A 25718-nucleotide genomic window follows, 5' to 3' on the forward strand; every position below is an offset into this window, starting at 1 on the left:
AACAGTGGGCTCCTATAAAATCTAAAACAAGTTACATACTGTCTTACTTCAAGGGGGAAGAACTAGGACACACATAAGGAAAACCAAATTCCAGCAATGTAGCTCAATGTCTGATGTGTGGGATTCACTCAATCTTCTGGGCTCCAGAAGGCATCAGGCAGCTCCACTTCTCTAGCTCTGCCATCTACAGCACACACAGCTTGTCTCATAGGTTCAGGCTTGCTCCATTCCAGACTTGCTGCTGTACTTCATGGTCATCCCATTATCTGGGCATCTTTACTATATTCTAGCATCTTCACTGCAACTGAGGCTGCACCTTTGCCAATAGTCCCTCCTGGCTTCACCTGGTGTCAAGCCTCAGATTCTCTCCATGACCTTCAATTCTGCAGCTTTCATGTCCCAAACCAGTGCCATTTGGGAGACTCTTGCCCATTACCAAGTCCAGCTTTTAGCCAAGATGCATTATCCCCACCCCCAAACTCACAGCTTCTGTGTGCTGACCTTGAGTAAATCCTTCCCAAAGATTTCACTCAATGATGCTGATCTCTTGTTAATCACAGCTGATTTTTTCAGCCCCAGCTAACCAGCATCAGTTATCCCCAGTAAAGCACAAAAAGGTTTCACTTCCCAAAATTCTTAATTCAAAATATGTCACACAAACAACCTTGATAGAGTCTCTGCTTCTCTTTGTAGCTTCAAAAGTCAGGCCTCCATTGCTTACACCTTTTCAGCACTGTCTTTCAAGTTCCCACAGAACACTCCACTAAGCTCCAATCATGCAACACGTTTCCAGCCCAAAGATCCAAACACTTCTACAATACTTCCCCAAACAACATGGTCAGGACTATTTCAGCAATTCCACACTCCTGGTACCAACTTCTGTATTAGTTTGCTTCTCTACTATTGTGATAAAACTCTGACCAAAACCAACTTGGGAGAAAAGGTTTATTTCATAAAGGTTTATTTCATTTTATACTTCTAAGGCATAGTCCATCTTTGACAGAAGCCAGGGTAAGAACCTGGAGGCAGGAACTGAAGCACAGACCATGGAGAAGTGCTGCCTTACTGACTTCTTCCTCTGGCCTGTGCTCAACCTGCCTTTTTATACAACTCAGGACCAAGAGCCTAGGGGTGGCACCATTCACAATGGGTTAGGTCTTCTGACAACATTCAACAATCAAGAAAATGCCTCCTAGACATGCCCACAAGGCCAATCCAATAGAGGAAATTCTCCCGTTGAGGTTCCTTCTTCCCAGGTATGACAACTAAATCTATTTAGCTGGGGCAGCGGGGGTGGGGTGGGGGAGGTCTCCCTAATGTACTCATTTTTCTTGGTCAGTTCTCTGGTCAAATCAACCTTTTGGAAGACAAACTAGTTTCCTTTTTAAGCATTAAAGCACATTTGTATTTTTAGTCAAGACATAATTGTATATATTTATGGGCTACAACAAGACATGCTTATCATGAATGAATAATGAACAAGTGAGGGTAATTGGATCTACCACCTCAAACATTTGAGCTTGGAACATTCAAAATCCTCTACTAGCAGTTTTAAAATATTCAGTTGCTGTCAACCATAGTTGTCCTACTATGCTATAGTACACTGTAAGTTACTCCTATATTCAGATACATCCCATGCACCTGTTAATCACACCACTCTCACACAATCACGTATGGCTGTCCTAGAATCTAGAAATTACTATCCTATGATCTTAAGTATAATTTAAAAAAATATTTTATTAATTATTTTTATTTTATGTGTATGCGTGCATTGCCTGTATGTGTGTAAATGCACCTGGGTCATGCAATGCCCACACAGATCAGAGAAGGGTGTCACATCCCCTGGAACTGGAGTTACAGATGGTTGGTTGTTAGCCACCACGTGGGTGCTGGGAACTGAACCTGGTCCCTCTGCAAGGGCAGTCAGTGCTCTTCACTGCTGAGTCATCTCTCTAGCCCCTTAGGTATAATTTTTAAAGTTTATTTGGAGATCAAGTTATATGGACCCTCCTTTAACTCATTATGAGACACACAAAAAACAAATGCACAATTTTCCTCTTTGTAAGACACACTTGGGTCTGACCATAAGAATGAGACTACTGATCAGAGATAAGGATCCCAGAAGGGGAGTGTACAATGTTAGCACCTTTCATTGGATTTGCCTCCAACATCCATCTGGGATCTATAACCAATATCCATATGCTCTACAAGTAGCATTTTCACTTATCTGAGAAATTGTTACCACTAACCATGAATGCATTTCTACTACTATGCTCACTACTTCTACCTGCCTCTTCTTTTTAAAAGTCTTTTGGGGGATTTTTAAATCTAAGTTTGCAAAATGGAACTTAAAATCTGTAGGTCCCTAGCCTTTTATGTACTTGAAGTCTTCTTGCAACTGACCTCCTGTGTGTTACAGGGCAGCACATGGAAACCACTATCTCTCGAATCCATCCAGAAGGAACATCATTGCATTATTACTTCGCCTACAGTACAGTCCTATACCATTCTATAGAACTAAGCAAGAACTCCCTTTATCAATATTCGAGCAAGCTATGTCCCAAATTCTAAACCTGGAATTCCAAATTTGCCTTTCCATAGAAATAATCCTAGAAGTGCTAGGTTCCCAGGAGAGCTCACATAGCCTGCACGTTTAAAATGAAGTAAATAGCTTCCTATGAGGATGTGCATCTCAGGTCACTTAGGAAGTGTATGCCTGAGCTCATCTAAAGACAAGGAAGGGCAAAGGCTCCACTGTAAACATGGATGCACTGCAGACACTGGCCACCAGGTCCAATGAAATTAGACCTAAGTCCTACTGCCATTCAAATGCACTGGAGGTTTATGAAGGATATACTAAGCATTTGGAGACCTAGCTCAAAAGTCTTAACTAATCAATAAGTATTTACTAACATAAGTTTATATTGCCCTCCTATACCCACATTGCTAGGATGCTAAAGGACTTCAAAGAAGAGGATTTCTATCTGAAACATCTCTTAAGGCATTTATTTTACTCATTCAACTTCATCTCATATCTACCCTTATATTCTAGGAAATTCAGTCACCACCACTGCCTATAGTTTATAGCTAGCATTTCATGGTAGTTATCATCCACAATCTCATCCCTTAACTCTCACAACCATGCCATAAGGTTGGGCATACTCAGAAGAGATGCACCTAACACAAAGGGCTGGTAGCCACCAAACACCTTCTCAAATATGCCAGCATTTCTGTCTTATTTTCATCATTTGAGGCTATTTCTGCCATTGTGTATTTTTAAAACAGTTTTTAAAAGTAGTTACCTGCCCCAGAGCCCCCAAATTGTCTAAACACAACATTCAATTAAATGAAGCTCAGCACCCGACTTCTTTTCCATTTCTGCAGACTGAATCTTGTACTTACATATAGGTTTGTATTGAAAATATCCAAATGCTTCTAGCATACTTATAAGAAAGAGGAATCAATGGGGCTAGAAAGGGAAAGGGTTGGCCAAAATGAGTAGAGAGGCCATCCTCAGTATCTATGAAGCAATGGGACTGCTGGTCAGGACAACTCCAAGGGGAATGCTCACTGGAACTGTAGCCCAACCCACTACCAGTAGATTTGGGCTATTTCAAGGCTGTTACTTCATGAGATTCTAGCATCTGCTGAGCTTCTGCAGGTTTCTAATTTCAGCTGCAGAGAAAGAGTCCAGGAAATGAAGCAGACACATCTAAGGGCCTGCAAAAACAAAGAAGACTCCAACCAATAACTGCTTGCCTTGAAGGGATTTCAAATAAGAAGCTCAAAGATGGAAAGAAAAGATTAAAAGAAAATGACTAGGGGTGGGCAGAGAAGCTGTACAGCACTAAGCTAAAATCCACAGAACAGTAATGCAAGGGACATTAGACCTGGCGACCAGGTCTTGCATTTGAAATATGAACAGAGACGACTAGAAAGGTTAAGGGACAAGACCAAGGTCGGGCAGTGTAAGGAGGAGGAGAGACTAACTAGCGCTGAGTAGTTCCTGCTTCTAGGTCTTTTCTAACACTTCTAAGGTAGGGTATGATTATAGCTTAAGACTGGTTAAGAATCAGGTTTCAAGAAGAAGAAAAAGAAAAAAAAATCAATGTGCTCAAGAATTGTGAGAGAATTATAGAGGTGCCATGGGTTTCCTGTCAGCTGGTTGGCTGGCTCATAACTTTCAGGCTTCCCAACAGACTGAACCTCAGTTTCCTAAAGAGTCACAATTATGAATGAATGTGTGTGACATTCTGGAGCTCCCAGTGGAAAAGGTGGTGACACTACAATGAATAGGAACAGGATGGTCAGTTCTCTATTATTAGCTGACTCACTGAATTACCAGATTGTTGTTACCAGATTGTTGGGCCTCAAAAATGCTTTCTTTTCTAGAATTTGAAATTCTAAGCATGATATAAAATTCAGAATCCACAAAAGAAAAAGACCAACAAGTCTTATAGCAGTCACTTTAAGACTCCATAAACAAATTTAAATTCTGGCAGAAAATGAGGGAACAAGAAAATTTTCATAAACATGCAGGAAAAAAAAAACTTCATATTGGTAATTCTCAAAGTTCTATTAATCAGTTAAAAAACATGAACAATCTATAAAGCAACTCAAAGAAATACAAAGAGCCAATAAAATGGAAATATGATCAACAATGTTTATAATTTAAGAAATAGCCACTGAATGATGCCATTTTAAACAACAAACTTTGAAAAGTAAATAAAGGAAAGCTTGTAATGGCAAGGCATGGGGAATAAGGCACATTGCTGCTTAGAAGTATGAAAGGGCTCAAACCCAGAGACTTCAAAAGGCCACACCCAAGACTCCTCCTGTGAAAGGTACAAGCTTAATGGTACAGAAGTAAATATCAGTATTAAGCTGAAATGCCCATCAATAGGGGTGGTAACAAACCATCATGCAACTACCTGTGTAAATCTTATAGACTAGTATGTACCAGACTAACACCAATTGATTAGAGAAGAAAATCAAGAGACAGTTACTGAAAATGCAAGATACATACAGTGTGGTCCTTGCTATTTTTTTAAACCCCACGATTTGTGAATATAAGGACTATGTGAATCACTCCAAAACTTAGTGTATTTCAAGGCAGGTAGGCTATCATGACCAGTAAAAGTATAGGTGGTTGTAGGTTCTCTTTGCTTCCTCATTCCTCAATTTTCTGTTAATACTCATAGGTTCAGAAACAGTCAGTTAAACAACTAAAGATCCCCTAAACAGATGAAAAGCAGATCATTCTGGAGAGCAAAGTAGACCTTCAAGAAGAGTGCTGCAGAGATGACCCCCTGGCACCACAACTGCTCCATGAGAATGTTTATCAAAGTGGGGGGGGGGTTGCTGTACGGATCAGTGCTGCTCTCAAAGACAACACACACTGGTATCTCACGTTCTTAGAAAGCTTCATCCATAAGCCTGGTACATAGCTCGTAGCACCTCTTGGAGTGATACTAACTGGTTACTAGGCCTCTGCAAACAGGAACTGAAATCATTCCAGGCACAGCACTCCTCACGGGTGGCCCCTCAGCACACCTGTTTCAGAAAACGTATTCCCTCTAAAACATCTTTTGACATGGCTGGCTTGACAAAGCCATTTATCTGATGCCTTGGCATGGTCAGCAATTTTACCTGTGAAATAGTAGAGGAAGTAATGACCTCTATTCTCCTACTCAGCACACTGAGGTCTGTAGTTAACTCATGAAAGCAAGGACCTGAGCAAGGTCTTGAGTAAAAAAACTAAAAGTAGTTTTACCACAGTGATATGTCTGTTTCTCTAGCCATCTAGTAACTGCTGCAAAAATGAAGCAGTTGTGTATGCTAGCGTCCTTCTATGGCATGTACACGTGTGGGTAAGGCAGGTTTGCACTGGGCCTCTAATAAATCCAAAGCACCACTGCGGGTGAGAAGAGTTACGAAGCTAACTGATTTTTGGAAAGTATAGTCTAAAATCATTTAATAGATGCAAGGAAGTAAATGAAACCCATGGCCTCATGCTGACCAGCTGCTGATTCTAATGTCCTGCAGGAGGAACATCCAATGGCAGGAGCTTGGCAGGCAAACACAACACCAGAACTCAGACATTCCAGATGAACCCTGCCTCTCAGAGGTTACTCTGAGAGAACCTGCATGAGCCACCTGCAGAGCTTTTATGCAGGGTCCCAGATACTCTTGGGCTCTAGAGAGGAACTGAATTATTTGAGAGTCAAAAGTCAGTTCAAGATTTGGTGAACTGGGGCTAAATAGATGGCTCAGTGGTTAGGCGCACTGGCTACGCTTGCAGAGGACCAGGATTCAGTTCCCAGGATACATGAGGCAGCTGACAACCATCAGTAACTCCAGTTCCAGGGGATCCCACACCCTCTTCTGTTGTCTGCAGGCATTGCATGCACCAATGCACTTGTATACATACAGGCAAAATACTCACATGCATAAAATAAAAAGGAAATAATTTCTAAAAGATTTGGTAAACTACTATTTGGGTAGATCAGTATTACTTCCAGACCCAAAGTCCTGGTACCAGCTGTCCTCCAGATCACTAAGCTCAGAACCTTGGGAAAGACTATTTTGCTTTAGCTACTCATATCTAGGGGACCGAGTCATGTGCTATACCAGCCAGCACATTTCTGAGAGCAAAGGGAATCACTCAGGACCTTGGGTTGAACCATATGAGGTTGCCCTACCTGACCATATTTGACCTACAGTAAAGCAGCTCCACTGGATTCACCTAGGCTGGGACAGTATGTATAAACCAGGCCATTCTGGGGCAAATATCAATGTGTTGTCACATAGCACCTAGGCCATCCCCAACCTCTTTATCTGTCTCCCAAGCTAACAACCCAGTCCCCATCTTAAAGCACACTCATTTGGACATTTGCTTATAAAGCGGTGACTGTCTTGCTTGCTCTTCTTGCCTTTAGCCTTTCTCAACAACCCATGTTGGCCAAAGTGTATGTTACTTCTGAACAGTATCTATCCTAGCTCCTCCAGGAGCCTCAGATTCATCAGGCATCTGACTAGTGTATGATGTGCTTGCTGGGTGCCGTTCCAGCTGTGAGAACAACTCTCTATGGCTGCAGCATGAACTGCATCTGCCAAATAGACTCTGTCCTGGGCAAGCTCCCAGACTTTCAAACTACTCACTGATACAGTCATCCTCCCCCCTATTCTTACTGTTTTGAGTCCTCTTTCAAGGTTTATATCTTTCTTGAGTTTCCTCTTAGCCATCCTCCAGAGACATCATCAACCCCACTTCTGAATCTCTAACAGTCTACCTCTCTTCTCTCTGACACACCACAGTATCTGGAATAGCATTACTCATATACTCACTGAGGCTGCATCTCTGTGAAGGCAAACACTGCCTTGCTGTTCTTTGGATTCCCAGTCATGAACACTACACTTGACCCATTATAAGACCTCAATAAAGACTTGTATAATTGTGCTAATCAAACTTGTTTCATTCATGTACAACCTATAAAATCTCTTTGAACTCAATATGAGAAGTTTCAAAACTTCTTAAGCAATTGCAGTGTGTTATTAAACTAGTCCTAACATGACCACTCAAAACTTATTTAGACATACAAGCTACAGTCTGTTAAAAAAAAAAAACAACAAAAAAAAAACCCCTAAAGTGCAAAGCAGGCAATAAGCCTGATGAGCTTGTTGACCTCCCAAAGAGTTTTGGTAAGTAGTCATCAACCATCAGCCAGTGGGTTAGGAAGCCACTAGAACTTCTGTGGAAAGGACAGACCTTATAAGGTCTATTGGCAAACCCTTGCTAACACAAGAAGTAGTTACAATACTGTGGGACATGATGCCAAAAGGGACCTACAGCAGTGGATCGGGCCTGGTAAAGCAGAGAAAGAACAAAGGAAACCAGAGACAACTCAAATCTGGAAAGAAAAGCCATCAGCCAGGAAACCAACGCTCAGTCTGAAACAAAGAGGAAGCTACCACTGTTTATTACCCAAGGCCTAGTGATGTAACAAGACAAGGTTCTTATGACCTGGGTCACAGGCAATGTTCAAGCAAGAGATCACCTCTCAATAACATTTCCTCCACAGCATAATTTGCCACCAACATTTTTCATCAAGCAGGTCAATTCATACATTTATGTGGAGTCATAATTTTATGGGCGCGCGGGTTTCGCGGAGTGCCAGCTGCTGGCTGGCGCCTGTCTCTCCTGCGACGCTGGGGCGGTCCCACATCCCGTGTCCAGCGTTGCTGGGGTGCGCACGAATTGCACACCGCGTTGCTGAGGCTCTCCGCAACTACTGGATGCTGGCGACTCTACTGATTGCTGCATTTCCAGGCGGGTTCCGTTCCAATCTACCGGGCACTCCCTCTGGGTTCGAGATACGTCAGCTGCCGGGTCACAAGGGGAGGTGCGGAACGGCAAAAGCAGGGTCTCTGTGAGTCGTTGTTTAGAAGGGACAGCCCCCTCCGGAGAGACTGGATCTTAGGCAGTAAGACACAGAACTCAGCTCAGTCAGACTCAGTCAGGTACAGCTCCTTTATTCAGTGACTCAGCTTGGCTCCAGGTCTTAGTGATTCAGCTCCGATTAATTAGGGGAAACCAGGATATTTATACTGTGGGGGCAGTGGCAAAAGCCTTAGTTGATAGGTGCTTTTAGGATGCCTCATTTACATGTGGTGGTGGGCTTCTGCCAGGCTGCCAGACATTGCCTGATTATCACACAGGAAAACCTGGCAGTTCCTATGCCAGAGGCCATGTATCTGTGGCGGCTACTTCAAAGATGAGTCAGGAAGAGAGCAGGGGGGCACCCTGCTGAGAAGAGGAGTCCTTCCATTCGCGCCGAGCCGGCATGCGGCTATCCGGACATGGAAAGACTACAACCCAAAACAGCAGGAGTCCCCAACATAATTTAACATCACCAAAAAAAGATTTATGGACACAAATCACTGCTTTAACTATCTGTTTATTTTATATGTATATTGCTCAAAGCACTTGAGAGATAATGCATCAAGTGGCAATTATTTGGAAGTAACAGGCACCAAAAACCTAGTTCTTGGGTTTTACAGATTCCAATTAAATTATATCACTGATATTAGGTATCCCAAAGAATCCTACCAAAATCAACACTAAAATATCCAACTAAGGCACAAGGCCATGATGAAAATACACAGGGAGTAAGGCCATGATGAAAATACACAGGGAGTAAAAGATTGACCTTGTTTCAAATGGCTCATAGGTTGCAAAGTAGCTTTGAAAATAGTTCAGTGTTTAGCTGTGTGGTACAGCTCAGAAATACAGAAGCAAGGAACTGAACTGAAAGGAAAAAAATTCCAGAGGTAGCAGGATTTAAACAGAGGGAAAAGAAAGGCTTAGAGTCAGAAAGGAATACAAACTTCCCTGTGATCCATGCAATGACTCCCAAGTACTTGCTCTTGGAACACCAGTAACTCAGAAGCAACAGAAGCCGAGTTAAGAGGTGGGCAAGAAAACACTCACCTGAGAGCAGCTCAGATGATGGAGCCTCGGATCCATGCAGCCTATCTCCTGTAACTCCAGAAAATGTCCCAGGAGACTAAGCCATGTGTTCCCTAGGAGCCTCTCTCAGGACTCAGACCACTGTTAAAATCATAAACCTTTACATTCCTCTGAGTGAATATGAACAACAGAGCAATCCAAATGTAACTGCAAAGCGAATGTCCGTTGTGACCACTATTAGGTTTCAAGTGCATGTGGCCCATTTTGTCTCCTCCTATCATGGCATCGACCCACATTGTCTCAACCTGAAGTTTTCATTGCAATCCAAGGTTGTGAATTTCCAACCCAAGATATATCTAGTCCTTGTCTCTTATAACTACTCCTCAAATTATAAACTGAAATTGCAAAAGAGATAAACCCCCAAAATACCCAAAACTGAAAATCCCCTTTAAGCAACCAAGGGGAGTGGGTTTGGAGAGGTGGAGCTGAACAAATTCTAGAGGCTTCTCAGCACAGGAAGCCATGAAAGGTTCCAGAGTAGTTTAGTGACTCATGAACACTGTGCTTCAGGACAGTCAGTGTAGCACAGACACACACTTAGAGGCACAGGATATAGGAGGAAGGAAGCTGAAAAGGAGTCTGAGGTTCCTTCCACTCTTAAGGGCCTGACCCAGATGCAGAACTACCTAGCCTTACCTGACAGTACACTATAGTCAACTTGGGGTTCTCACCTCCAGTGGTCTACCTCATAACATGGAACCTTATTATCAGTAAGAAGTTCTCAAGTAGGAGAAACATAGGCCTCCAAGAGACCTTTGACAAGATCTGGAAACATCTATCATTGAGTTTTAAGCTGCTATTATGTGGAGTTGGGCTTCTGAACCCTTTTAGTAATTGTCTTTGTGTGTATCTGTGGATAGTTTGGCTGAGAGATATATGATCTTTTAACCATTTTCCCCTTCACTGATGCTAGTAGGCATCTAATATCATATCAGACACAGAAAACTTATCCTTTACCAAAGGGCCCATCACACGTATTTAATAGGGCCCCTGTGCCTCCCATGGGATCTCTGAACCAGTTTGGGACACTTAACAGAGAGCAGAGGCTTCACAGTCCAGACAGACCCTTGGCATCCTAGGCAGCCTTCAAGGATGTGCCTCCTACAATTCAGTGGGAACCTTCCAAACTTATACCCAAGTTATCTAGCCAGAAGCTTCAGTAGAGCCCTGGCTGTGAACTGGAGGAATGGTGTAAGGTCATATATAAGTATGGGTCAATGACAGAAGGAACAAGCATACGTTCTTAACTAAATGAGCACATCTGTTTGGATGTTCACTAGAGTAAATTCTTAACTGAGCAGTTGACAGTTACAATGTCAAGATTAAAGCAATGTATTTTATGTGACATCAGCCTCTGCTAAATCAAGATCTCATTTCCTCCTGAGCTGTCACGCTCAAGATAAGGATATAGGATGCTAGCTGTGCACATGGCTTAAGAAAATCACCTCAGTCATAAGAATCCTAGCTTCCTTGATCATCTAAAGACACCTCTACTACTGCAAGCCAACAGGCCCATCAACAAGAAGGCCTCAACAGCTAATATGCAAAAAATATGTCTAAGTTATATTTAGTGAGAAATCATCTGTATGGTATGAAAAGGAAGGAAGTGTTAGCCTCCTGCCTACCCACCTTCTCCAGCTAGATCCTGACCCACAGAATGTTCACTAGTTGGGTTCCAAGGTATCAATGGCTAGCAGGTATTGCCAGGGATGGTCATGGGAGGTGGAGACGTGGCCCTATTATCAATCACCATTTCAGATCTAGGTATCAGCAAACAGAACCTGAGCTCAAGGCTCTTCAGGTCTGGGCCCTAACTTGCTTTCCCATTCCTGTTTTTGCAGGGACCATGTCTTTGCAAAGAATGGCAAGACTTCTTGATATTGACATGGCTCAAGGCAAGCTTGAGCCAATATCACCACTTGAAACTGGTGTTCCAAGAATGGAATTCTGCTTTGGTTTGGGGTTAATACAAATCTAGTGAAACTTCATTTGCTATGGTAACAACTGTCACCATAAGAGGATATATAGGAAGCTGCTGGTTAAAGGCAAGTTCTGGAGAGCTAATGCAAAGTATGATGGTTTTGGCTAACAATATGCACTGTATACAGAAAACATGCTAAGGAGATAGAGCACAAGTGTTCATACCACACACAGCAAAATAGTAACTATGTGAAGTGATGGATATTTTAATTCATTGATTATGATGTCACAATGTATAACAAAACAAGCTGTGCCTCTGAATAAATACAACCTTTGTCAATATCTCAATAATGCTAGCAGTAGAGTCATTCTGAAGAGGTTCTTAATAAGGTAGTACCCCGACACCTCAGTACCATGTGATGTTACTGTAAAGGCTAAGTTACCTTAATTACCATACATTATGATGCAAAATAACTATTTTTGAAGACCCCTCTTCAAGTTTTAACTCTAGAAAGAGGGAGACATGCACAGAGACCTTGAACAAGAACACAGCCCAGGTGATGAGGCAGGTATGGAGCCTTCTTGATGGCCCTGCATAGCACAAGTCCAGTGAGAAGCCAAATGCAATGGTGGCTGCAGATCAGGAATACCAGTATGGTGGAGAGTTCCTGCACTTCATAAAATACCCGATGAAGGGTGAAGGTGGCTCCAACCCATCCTTGCATGGTCCAGAAGAGAAAGCCTCATGCTCCAAGTGTGGTCCCCAGACCAGAAAGCACAGTAGCATCTACAAGCCTTGTTAGAAATGCTGAATCTCCAACCCCAGGCCCAAGGAATGTGAAAAGTTCATTTTCCAAAAATCTTCAGGTATTCTGCATACTATTAAAGTCTGCACTTGTTCTCAAACCACCAAGGCACTAGCATTTGATGATGATCTCCAAGCCCAGTTTCTCCAAGTTCTTTCCTCTTTTTCCCCAAACTCAGTCCCCATGAAAATTTCTGTCTTCCCTTGAGTAAGGAAGTAGGATCTCATCCCTCCCCCCATCAAGAGAAACAAAACTAATCTAATGGATCAGATGCTACTGTGGGTGAGACTATGGTACCCTTTAAAAAACAACTCTCCCTCCTTTCTACATCTCCCCAGCATCAATGCCCATGCTCCATGCTCAAGGCTCTGGGCTTACCTTGGTCTGCCATTTTCATGTAGTTGGCTAACCATTCAGCCTGCTTTATGGGCTCAGTCACTCTGGATTTTTAGCAAAGCTATGGTTTCAGTTTACCAAAGGCCCTAAATAATTTTCACTTTCCATGTCTAACAATGTTTTCTGTTTGTGTGGTTGGGTTTTTGTGTATGTATGTTGGTATTTTTCAACTCAAACTGTGGAGGCTGGGAAAGGTGTGAGGTGCCGTCTAGCCTACCTCTCCCTGGAAGTTAGTATCACTATCCCACTGTCCAGTGCTTGTTCAAAATCCTTAGGATTGGTACATTAAATCGCAGTCTTTTTGTGTTTTCTTCATAAAGATTCAAGCTAAATACCTAACAAACTTTCTAATAATACATGACCCAATCTTTCAAGCTTGATGAATTCTAAGAGAATGAAGTTCTACATGGGCAGAGAAACCAGGCATCATCATTTTGAAACATGGCTATAAGTTATATTGACCTAAGAATTTCCTTCTTAGCTAAAAGTATCAGTAAAAAATGCTTTGGCTTGGGGCTGTGGTCTTCCCTTTTCTGACCACTTCCCAAGGGGACTTCATTCACTTTCACACTGATCATTTAGTGCCCTTCATTCCTGGTTTCCCACAGATATCAGGGTACAACTAAGGGGAAAAAAGCTGAGGACACAAAGTAATTTGAATAGCTATTTACCTCTGAATAGCAGGTGAGGCTCCCTCCTCCCCCTCCCCCTCCCCCCTCAGAGAATAGCAGATTGGGGCAAAGAGCAGAGAAACACAACTACAGGCTACAGCATTCCAACCAGAAGGTCCAATGGGAGGGTTTCCTCCCACACCATGCCTTTATTCTTAAACAAGTCACCAAGACAGGAAGGAGCACCAGAGAGAATGTGGCATATGGGATGTAAAACTCACTTTAAGATGCTCCAGTGGAGGTACGCACCTTAGGGTATATAATTTTCAGAACTAGGCAGGTACCTGAGCATCTCATATTCATAAAAATAGGAACAGAGGATAATGATATCTCACCTTTCAGGACAGACAGTAGTTGCAAGAGGGAAGAGGGCCAAGGGCAGCCCAGATGTCACACACAGGGTTGGATCCAACACTAGTATGGAGATAAGAGCTATTTGTTCACAGTGATGATAATGTATGAAAGTCAAGCCATTGTGGTGACAGGTCAGCAAGTTATCAATCAGGCCTCTGCAGGGCCTAGAGGACAACTCGATCCACAGAATCCACATATGACTCTTCATGTAGCATCTCCCAGCTACAGTGCATAGTAAACTCTAGCAATCAGAAAGCAGGTCAGAGCAACACCTGTGGGTTGGTTCATGCTCAGTTGAAGAACTTCAGTGGAGCTCACTGAGGACCACCATAACTGAAACTCCTCAAATAGTAGGAACTCTCAAAAGGGAGGGAGTGCATGGGAACATCTGGTAACAGTAAGTAAAAATTTGGTTTCTGGGACCTAACTGCTTCCTTACAAAGAGGGGGGAGACTGGGTGGTAGGTTGATCATGATATAACATATGATCTTGGTCCACCTTCACACAATCCAAGAAACATGGAGAAAACACATCATGAAGAAAGCCTCAAAGAGTTTCATTCCATATGATTCCACGTCTATGAAAATATTTTAATTTTCTATTACATTTATTTATTTATTGGGGGGTTCCAGAGGTTGAAAGACAACCTATGGGAAACCAGTTCTCTCCTTCCACTACGTGACTCTGGGGATTGAACTCAGGTCATCGTGTTTAGTGGCAATACCTTTTACCAATGAGCCATCTCACCAGCACTCTATAACATTTTTTTAAGACAAGGTCTCACTATGTAGCTCTGGATGGCTTGGAACTGGCTATGTAGACCAGGATGGCCTTGAACACAGATCGGCCTACCTCTACTTCCCTAGTGCTGGAATCAAACATGTACTTTTGTTTGTTTTGAGACAGGGTCTCATGTAGCCTAGGCTGGCCTACAATAGCTGAGAAAGGCCTTGAATTTCTGATCCTCTTGTCTCCACTCTAGAGTGTTACAGTCATGCATGTCCATGCTTGGCTGTACATGTACTAGAGCTTAATGCATGGCAAGTAGTCTATCAACCGAGTTATAGTCCCAGACCACAGCACACTTTACTACAGAAAAGTTTCATCTAATTCCAAATGAATATATAACCCCCCTCACAAAAGGTAAGGAAACCACTACTTCAGAAGAACCAAAGCACAGGATTGTCTATAGGCCATTCTGAGGACAGCATCTGGCTGACACTACAGTTAAGGACAAAGCCATCAGTCGCTTCCATGGTGCCACTCTAGCTCCTCAGGTCAGCTCCTTCTGTTATTTCTGCCAAGACAATAGCAGTCTAGACGGAAGCTCCAAAACTCAGGGCTCCCTTTTATGCAGCTCATCTTAATCACCCTCCCCAGGTACTCACAGAACTATATCAAGTTGTTATAGTCAAAGCTGACCACCTCTCCTCCAGCTGCACTTCCACTGCCCCTGGCTGCCCCATTCCTTCTGACTGGTACCATTCCCTCAACTGCTCAGGTGAAGCTTTCACTTTGTTTCTACCTTGCTGATTCATCAATCTCTCGATTCTCTCTCCTCATGTCAACACCCTCTTCTCTAGGTCCCTCCTTTTTCTCACTAGGATGAATGCAATGGACCTTTGACCTTTATGTCAACCCCCATATCAATGTGCTCTCCTTAGCATAGCCAAAGTGGTATTTCAGAAACTCAAATTCCATCATTTCTCTCACTTACTCAGAACTCTTTCATCTCCCACTTTTAACCCCATTCTTGGAGACAAAGTTCTATTACATCAATGCAGTCCAGATGCCCTCAATGCCTCCAGTCCAGAATTTTCTACATGCAGCTTCATCTCTAGCCACTTTCTCTTCTCCTGAAAACAGCCAGACAATGGGAATTAATAATGGGAATGCAAGCTGCCTGATTCTAAATTATGGACTTTGACAGCTGGTGAGGCCTTAGAGCCTATCTGATGCAGAGGTTCCAGATGCCTTCAGTACTTCCAAGAGCTCCAAGACTCAGTCATCAGAGAAAAGGGATCAAATAGCCTACCTTGACTCAACCAAAGGAATGCTATAATTTCTCATGTTATCTTGAGCCTCAGTTAAAATTGTGTTTGAGAAAGTGCTATGATGCCTAAATTTGTAAAGTACACAGATCCCATTACACATGCCCTCAATTTACTGGTACCTAGCTGAAATAAGAGGTAGAAGGACTGGGTCCCACCAACACACAGCTGTTTTGTTCTAAAAGTAGCCGGAGAATCCAGTACTCCTTAAAGGTTTGCAAACACGTACAGCTACACAGACTCACAGCAACAGAAAGAAAACTAGCCTGGTTCATCCTCCTCCTACTGCTTTTTTTTTTTTTTTTACACGTTTTTATGCACATATTCGTATATTCAGAAAATTATTAGAAAGTGGACATCTATGTAACCAGGAAGCAAAGAGCACAGCACCCTAGAATCCTCCCACCACGTACTTCGGCTGTCCCTCCACAGGCAGCCATTATCTTGCCTTTCAAAATAATTCACTTGTTTCTCTTAATAATGTGACCACATAAGACTCTCTGGATGACAGGGCTGGGGTTTGCCCTGTTTCTTGTTTCTTGTGGCTTTCCTCTTCTCCACACTGAGATTCATTCATATTTCAGTGTTGTCAGAGTTCATTCTTTCGGTTCTTGTGTGCTGTTCCATTGTATAAACATACCTGTGTACTATATGTGTATATGTTTATGTATGTAGGTACACATGCACATAAGTGTCTTCCTCAATCACTTTCCACCTTATTGAACCTGGAGCTCACAGATTCAGTTAAACTATCTTGACCAGCAAGCCCCAGGGATCCTGCTGCCTCTGCTTCCCCAGTACTGGGGTTATACACACACACACACACACACACACACACCACAGCACCCGGCTTTTCATTTGGGTGCTGGGGATCCAAACCCAGGTCTTTGTGTTTACACAGCAAGCACTTTACTGACTGAATCAACTCTGTAGCCCTATTTCTTCTATTTTTAACACTATTGAGAGCCGGGAGTGGTGGCACATGCCTGCAGTCCCAGCACTTGGAAGGCAGAGGCAGGCGGATCTCTGTGAGTTCAAGGCCAGCCTGGTCTATATAGTGAGTTCCAGGACAGCTGGGGCTGCAGGGAGACCCTGCTTCAAAAAGACAAAACAAAACAAAACAAAACAAAAAACAATATTGAATAAAATGAAGCGAGCAGGGGATATGGAAGAAGATCATGGAGGAAGGTAACAATTGAAAACAAAGTATAAGGACACATACATATGTGACTCCATGAAAACACCATGATAAAACCCATTACTCTGGATAATTTTAAGTTAGCATACAATCAAATGAGTCCACATGATCCCAATGTGATTGTAATAAAATTTTATCAGTAACCAGATGAGAAACAACTTCTTCAGGCAGCCTAAGTTGCCTAGATGTTCCACAAAAGCCAGCAAATAGGTAATTATGCAGATGGACTTTCTACAGACAAGAATCATGGACAATCCATAATGCTTCACAAGTAGGTCTATAGCAATCATCTCAGGTTCTAAAAATAAAGCATTGCTATCTTCCAATAAATCTGAATCAGTAAAAATATGTAACCCTACTGGCTGAGGATATTAACCAAGAACATGTGATTACTCTCCCTCTACACAGTGGTTAGCTGAGTCTAACAAAGCTACATCTGCTGCCTCCATATACAGCTGCGTACCCAGTGAGACATCCTTTCCTCTCCCCTCACACAGCATAGTTAACCTAGCTCTGAATGGTCCCACATGCTAAAACTGTCTTCCATTACTGTCTCAGTTACTTTTCTTGTTGCTGTGATAAAATACCTTGACAAAAGCAACTTAAGGGGGAAAAGTTTTATTTGGCTTGTCATAATGGGAAAGTCACAGCATCAAGGGTCTGAGGCAGCTTTTCATGCTGCATCCAAGGTCAAGGAGCAGAGAGCAATGACTGCTGGTACTCAGCTCACTTTCTCTTTTTTATACAGTCCAGGATCCCAGCCCAGGGAATGGTATCACTTACAGGGCAGGTCTTCTCACTTTAATTAACCTAATCAAAATAATTCCCCACAGGCATGCCCAGAGGATAACCTAACCCAGATGATCTAGCATAGGTATGATTGTCTTCTTGGTCATTCTAGATCCTATCAGGTTGACAATACTAATCATCACAGTCACCAAGGCTCCAAGGAGAATAAAGTCAGTGGGACAATAGTCTTAAGGTTTGCTACATGGACCAGGAATAAACAAGAACTAGTCACTCGGTGATGAAATCCTGCCCATGTGCCTATCCACTCTTTCACCACCACACTAGCAGAAACACCTTGAGAAAGTACCTGGTGGGCACAGGGCATCTCAATCAGTCAAGACTGAGCTCACACCTTTCCATGAAAACAAGTTGCTATTAGACCAAAGGCAAACATCATGAATGCTGACATCTAAGGAGAGAACTACCATAAACTGAAAAAGTTCCCAAATGTTGAGGTCTAGAAAACACATTCTCCAGATCATCATTTTGCCAAGTGTGCCCACAACTGATCCACTGATTAAGAGTTCTTCCAAAGGTGGCAGTGCTTACATGGACAAGAGCATCTTCATCCTACCCACACTGCCACAGCAGTGTCTGGGCAGACTCCATTGCTGAGAACCTGCTGCCCTTCTTACACCAGTGTTAAGTCCTCAAAATAATCCCCAAGTCATATGACCCTGTTCGGACACCTCCATTAGTTCCCATCTCAGAGGGAAAGTCAAGCCCTGTGGTGGCCTCAAAGACTGCTCAGTCTACCTTTACTGCTCTTAGCCTCATATCCTGCCTGCTCCTATTCTCCCAACTCAGTTCCATCCATAGGTTTCCTCAAGGTTCCTCATCATCACCAGAGGCCCACTGCACCTCAGGCTGCTCAGCTGCTGTTCTCTGATATCCATGCCATTTGCTCCTACATCTGCTTCAAGTCTGCTCAACAAGAATGTCTCATTACAGCTTCAAAGTCATCTCTCCTCATTTTATATCTCCCTTCTCTGCACCACTGTTTCTTCCTGCCACTAAACTATTTGCAAAGTGCTTTTTCTTGTTTTTTTTTTTTTTAATCTTATAGTCTTCCACATTATAAGGTCACATGACTTAGAGCCATGCCCCCAACTTTTTGCAGAGATCCCCAGCAGTTGGTGGGCACTTAAGTGTTTAAATGACTATGACAATATTTACTTTCATTTTACAGAAGAAAGTGAGCTACTTACTCAACAAAATGAAACAACGTGAAAAAGATACATCAATGAAAAGTACAAAAGCTGGGAGCCACAGCATGCTCTGAATCTATCCTACCCTCTTTTTTGGTGTGTATGTGCTCATTCATGCGTGTGTGTGTGTGTGTGTGTGTGTGTGTGTGTGTGTGCACCAGAGGTCACAGAGGCTAACATCAAGTATCTTCCTCTATCACACTCCATCTTGAGTTCTGAGACCAGGCCTTTCCCCAAATCTGGAGCTCATCAATTGGCTAGAGAAGCTGTCCAGAAAGCCAGGGATGCTCCTGCTTCTGCTTCCCCAATGCTGGGAGTAAGGTATGTGCCACCACACCCAGCTTTTTATGCAAGTGCTAGGGATCCCAACTCGGGTCTAGCAACCATGTTAGTGAATGAGCCATCTCTTCATCCCCTCTACCTCTTTTCTTAAAGTCCAATGTGTTTTTCCTTATCCCCAAACTGTGTCACTCAAACCCATCACTCACAATCCATAAATGCAGAATCTCAAAGAGAGAGCCCATTAAGGAAGGAAGTTAAGGAACCTAACTTTACTCCATTAGTAAACAAAGCTGATTTTACGGCATTGCTGAAAATAGCAGCTTTATTAGGTCTGTAAACCACAGATGATCTTGACAATGTAGTATAGGTCTGTGTTTTATGTAAGACTTTTTAAAGCAGAAGAACAGATTGCAGGGGGGATAAAAAGCACCTACAGAGTGTAACTGACAAAGGCATCAGGTGATACCACAGTCACAGTGTACCACAGAGAGATGGCAGCAGGTATGAAAGCTGCTTTAAAATGGTCAGAATGAGATGCCGACAATGTTGAGACTTCTTCCAACATCAGGTCACAGAAGTCCCTTTAGCAAGATTCTGGTTAAGGTTTTCATTCTGAGATGGAGATTGCATTAAGAAAACAGTAGCTTCCAGAATGCCCTTGCATTCTGCCTTGCCCTTGCTCAAATAAATAACCCCTACCATGCTTACCCTAATTAATTGCAATGGGACACACACACATACACACACACTCACGGAAATATGAGAGGAGAACTGTTGGGAAAAAGAAAAGATTTGGTGGAAGTTCAGGACAGGGAAAAGAGAAGACAATGGGAATGAGATATAATAAAGTATGTCACATATGTATATATATGTATATGATGTGAAAGAATAAATAAATTTTTAAAAAAGAAAAGAATATCAAGAGAAGAATGGGATGATGCTTACACTCACTCCAAGATCACTGGGTGGGAACTGCAGCTGTGCTTTCTATTCAGTGATCTTCAGGGCCCAGCTTAACTATTACAGAATCAAAGGCTGGCAGCAGGCCAGCACTGAAGGAAGTTTCACCACCATCATTTATAATCGGTAGCCTGTTCTTGCAAGAAAAGTCAAATAAAAAGTTAAACTGTGAAGATAATTCTATTCATGAAACTACAAAGTCCCTACTCTACAAAGGGTACTGAGTAGCACATTACGTTGCTAGATTAGTCAGAGATTGATTGAAACAGGCACCCAATTTCAAGATTATGATTTAAATTAATAGGCAGAAAAAAAAATCCTTCCAGGCCTTATCCTCTTTGCAAACTTGGGAACAAATCTTCCAGGGAGATTGCATCTTTCATTCAAATATATGTTCCTGGGTTTAGATAAGAGAGAAAGAAAAAGCAGACACCTGTTAAAACTCTTACTTCTTTAAGGGGTCAGTCATAACCGAGAGCTATAATGGCTTTATCACTACCTCAATGCTGGATGTTTACGGAAGTCTGTAATTATTACCAGCAGCATGAGATATAATAAAATCCTTAAATTCTCTCTTCAGTTTATGCAGGTAGAGGGAATCTCATTGAAGTAAGGCTAGGTTTACCAACTGAACATAAGAACTGGCATGTCTGTCCTAGTACTTTTAGTCATTTCTGTAACTTACTGAAGGATTTTGCTTCTCATTACCACCTCTTCTTTAACACAACTTGGACATAAGGGTCACCTGGACACTTCATGTGACACTTCAATGGAGTACCTACTATATGCTAGAGCACTGGAGTAGAGAAGACGACAAGGTCTCTGCATTGAGGCTCTTGCATTGTGAGAAACTCACACTCTAGCAAGAAAGAGACAATCAGACACAAAGATATCTGCTGGGAAGAAAAGTAAAGCATCATAAGGGGTTTGAACACAATTTCAGTGGAGGAACCAAGAATCCTATTCGGATAGTAGATGGGGCTGAGGATGTAGCTAATGGTAGAGCACTTACTTGCCTAGCATACACACAAGGCCCTGGGATTGACCCACAGTACAGCAAAAAATAAAACAAAAATTGGAAGGACTTTTGGGCCAGTGAGTTGGCTCAGTGATAAAGGTGCTGGCTTCCCAAGTCTCATGACCTGAGTTTGAGCCCCAAAATCCATATAAAAGTGCTAAGGAATAGCTGGATGTGGTGGCACATACCTTCTCTGCGAGTCCAAGGCCAGCCTGGTCTACACAGTGAGTTCAGGCCAGCTGAGGCTACAGGGAGACCCTGTCTCAAAAAGACCAAAACAAAAAGGGGTAAGATTGGACTCCACAAAGTTGTTCTTTGACCACATGCATGCCACCACCCTCTCCCCAAATTAAAAAAAAAAATCTTGTTTAGAAGAAGGCCTCTCCAGAGAAGTAGCAACATAGGACAGGCTAGAAATAGAGATGGAAATTATTGGATAGAGGTGTCCTCCAAAAGAACTAGCAACCCGTTGGATGTCTGAACCCTAAGAGATTCAGTAGGAAGAAAGGGAGACAGTTATCCCTCCTACCCAATCGGTCAGCTTCAATGGCATGAGGTCTAAGGACAGCACTGGAAGAAGCCAGGGAGGCAACAGGAACTATGTCATCTTGGGCCAGCAGGCTGGCAACCGGAGATCTGGAAAGCTCAGCCGAGATGCAGGGAAAAAAGCCCATGGGTATACATTTGTAAGTAACCCCTCCTCATCGTCATAGCTCTGTTGACAAACCTGAATAAATATCTTTATTTCCTAAACTGTTGCTTAGAGGGACATTGTGTCGGTTTTGTCAGTCAGTCATAAGGACAGCGTGGGGAGAAAAGGTCACAGCGAGCCTCACAGAGGGCCTGGGAGTCAAGAGCACACACAGCACAGGACTCCCAAAAGTAAATTTGACTTTATACTATACACAGAGAGGGATAAAGCAGAACAGAAGCTGAAGGCCCACTCCAGAGAGGTCTTGGATAAGCAGAGGGAGCACCTTTATCACACATGCACCAAGAGCATCATTCTGAGAAGTGATGATATAAACATAAATAGTTCTCCACACACAGCAAGGATGTTGACCCATCATGGCAAGCAGGGTGTCAACACTGAGCTATTCCCATCAACAGGAAAAGGCAAGGGCTTCTTCACCAGTCAGCCACCTACAAGTATCAGACTGCTTTCCAAAGGGAGATGTGGAGGCTCCAGCTCCAGCTCCACAGCACTCCACCAGCAGAGCACAGCAGCAGTGTGGCACTTGACAGGCTATGGCTGTGAAGAGTCCTTTCTTGTGTCTCAAGCCAATGAGGGCCTGCTTGTACCAGCTCCCCCTTTACACTCCTCTGCTACAGTAATTAGCTGTACACTGTAATTAACACTCCTAAAATCAGAGTATTTCTAAGCTGGCACACAGTAGGAGCTCAGGAACTGATCAGTGGTAATAAACGGTGACTGTGGCGCTAGCCTTATTTTCAAGATGCATGTGGAAACGAACCACGTCCCAGCAGCCTCACCCAGGACAGCAGCTGTGCTGGATAACTTTAGTGTCAACTTGACACACCTGGGTTGAGGGAGCCTCAGTTGGGGAATTTCCTCTATTGGACTGGCCTGTGGCCATGTCTGAGGGGCATCTTCTTGATGAGTGATGTGGGAGGGCCCAGCCCACTGTGGGTGGTACCACCCCTGGGCAGGTGGGCCTGTGTTGTATAAGAAAACAGGCTGAGCAGGGCAGGCTGAGCAGGGACCAGAGAGCAAGCCAGTAATCAGTGTTCCTCCATGGTCTGTGCTCCAGCTCCTGATTCCAGGTTCCTGCCCTGAGTTCCTACCTTGGGCTCCCTGATGAACTGCGACCTGGGAGTTATAAGCTGAATAAACCCTTTCCTCCCCAAGTTGGTATTGGTCAGAGTGTTTTGTCACAGCAATGAAGAAACAAACTAAGACAGCAGCATTCTACCCCACTACAACAATGTTAAAGTAAGTGGGACCATTTATTTCAATAAGACATTTATTAACACAACACAATCATCAAATCACAAACACCCAGGCCAGGCCTATAATCCACAGTAAAGTTTAAAATGGTTTTTATTTAATGGAGGTTATGTCATGCTGATTGTTCATGAATAATGTACAACTAAAACATTTTCTCATCTCCGGGAATGCAGAGTTGGTTGCTGAGATGTTTCATTTGAACCTCATGCTACCTGACCCTGCCCCACGCCCCACCACCCACCTGCTGAGTGTAATGAGGCATTTTTGCTTTCATTTTCTCTTAAATTATCTGCTCAGCACTATAGTGGTTGTCACTGTTCTAAGTCAAGCTGGAGAAGAATGAACAAAACTGACAAAACTGCCTGTCTCCAGGAAGCCTACCATTCTAGAGCAATCTCAATGAGTGCTGTGATAAAACCAAAGCCTCACCTGGCCTCCGGACCACCACAGTGAAACTGCTGTGACGACTTCTGCCAACGTCACTGTATGGCTCATGTGATTTGGGAGCAGATAACCATATTTTTCATTTCTGTTAAAGATGAGTGACAGCTGACCATCAGACAAAGGCTTGTTACAGGGCTATGGAATGCTGCTCTGATATGGTTTAATTATTCAAGTCAGAGTTGCTATTTTTTCCTGATGTCAGAACCTCAAATGTGGCCTTGTAATTATCAGGTTCAGAAGGGTATTCCAATTCATTTCTGCACATTAAAGGACATTTAAAAAAAGCATTAACTACCCAAAAGAGATATGGCAGGGCTTTAAAGACTGAAGTTAGCGAAGGGGTCTTGCTGGCAGACTCTTTCAGGGAGCGACTCCTAACAGCTCCTCTGAACCACTCTCCTCCACCTCTGATTGCTACCTGCACTGGAAGTAATTCAGGCTGCTTTCTTTATCTCACAGGCATCTCAAATGCCATTTTAGCTTAAAGAGCATGGAAGTGAGCTTTTGTCCAAATCCTAAAGAGCTGCTATACCAGTTGAAAAAAGGAGCACACAATTAACTCATTTTATCGATCTCCCAAGTTCATTCCTTACACCGAGCAAATGGGATCAGATTTCAAAAGATTAAACTTCCATTTCACAGCCCCATTTATAGCATTAAATATCTATCTGCCACCTGAGCTTGATCTCATGGTCCTTAGCTTCTTGTTTTAAAGCATCAACATGTCTAGATACTGCTTTGACTGGCTTGCTGTCAGCCCTATAAAGTAACAAGCAATGGGTGGGTGATACAACAATCATTTTTCAGGTGAGTAAACTCAGGGACAAACCACATTTAAAATGGTAGGTAGAATTTAGTTTTCTTTTATATCATGTCATATTGTTCTTATAACACTGAATTTATACTGTGAAGGACACACAGAAAGTCAAGACACAGCGGGAGGGAGAGAGGGAGGGAAGAGGAACAGAGAGGCAACAAAATCCACATCTCAACTGTGGCCAAGGCTTCAGCTAACAGACTTGACCTAGGCCTTTTTCCCATTCTCCAGTAACTCCTCACCCGGTCAGACTTGCTGTCCAGCATATTCATAGAAGGAAGAAACAGTCCAGACATCAGAGAGGAGAGCAAGTATATTAACGGTAATGTTTTATGAATGAGCAACTACAGAATCTATTTCCACAGGGGACTATTTTCCCCAAGCCACAATGCTTGGCAGACATGGCCAAAAACAACAAATTATTCTCCAGAAAAACAAGTAACAATTACTATTTAGACTAGTAAGTGGTCTATACTAACAAGTAGCCAGACTGCAGTACATTTTCCATGAGCACAAACTAGGAAGGCAAGGGGAAGAGGAGGAGAAAAGCCGGGGTAAAGCAATCTAGAGAGGCAAAGATCCTCCATGCATGAAGTCCAGTGTTGCTTGGGATTGACTCTACCAGTCTCCCAGAGCTGAGGGCTCTCAGTGCTGAGCCACACAGGGCTCTCAGGGCAGCAGATCTACTTCAAGTTCCTGTCTGGCTACTTCTGTTAAGTTGTAGGAGCTCCCTGGACCAGAGCCTTGATCTCTAAATCAGGCATACTAGTACACTGGAGTATCACCCCCACAGGGTCATCATGAGGATTAAGTAACTGGTTTGAAGTTACCAGCTTTAGGCCTGTGCATTTTACAAATTTACTATCGTTACTAATACAAAGTAAAGCTTTGGATGGATTTATCTTCACAAACTATCTGTGGTAAGAGACCAGTTAAGGGCCAACAAGATGGTTCAGAGGGAAACAGCACTGGCTGCCAACACTGATGACCTCAATTTGATCCCTCGGTACCACATGTTGGAAAGAGAACTGACTCCTATAAGTTATCCTCTGATCTCCACACCATGTTTGTGTATACATGGGTGCGACAGTGCACACACACACACACACACACACACAAATAAATAATATATAAAATAAATAAATCAGGTTTTTAAAAAGAGACCCTTTGCCAGGCGTGGTAGTATACACCTTTAGTCCCAGCACTCAGGAGGCAGAGGCAGGCGGACCTCTGAGTTCAAGGCCAGCCTGGTCTACATAGTGACTTCCAGGACAGCTGGGGCTACAGGGAGTCCCTGTCTCAAAAA

At 43.0% G+C, this 25718-nt stretch overlaps 1 protein-coding gene across 2 annotated transcripts in view; it reads right to left on the minus strand.

Moving 5' to 3' along the window:
• Positions 1 to 25718, minus strand: part of Myo5b (myosin VB) — a 361461-nt gene that overhangs the window by 262164 nt on the left and 73579 nt on the right. The window lies entirely within an intron of this gene.

This window comes from Nannospalax galili, unplaced genomic scaffold (genome assembly GCF_000622305.1).
Source record: "Nannospalax galili isolate Female #2095 unplaced genomic scaffold, S.galili_v1.0 scaffold1228, whole genome shotgun sequence".
NCBI classification, from domain to species: domain Eukaryota; kingdom Metazoa; phylum Chordata; class Mammalia; order Rodentia; family Spalacidae; genus Nannospalax; species Nannospalax galili.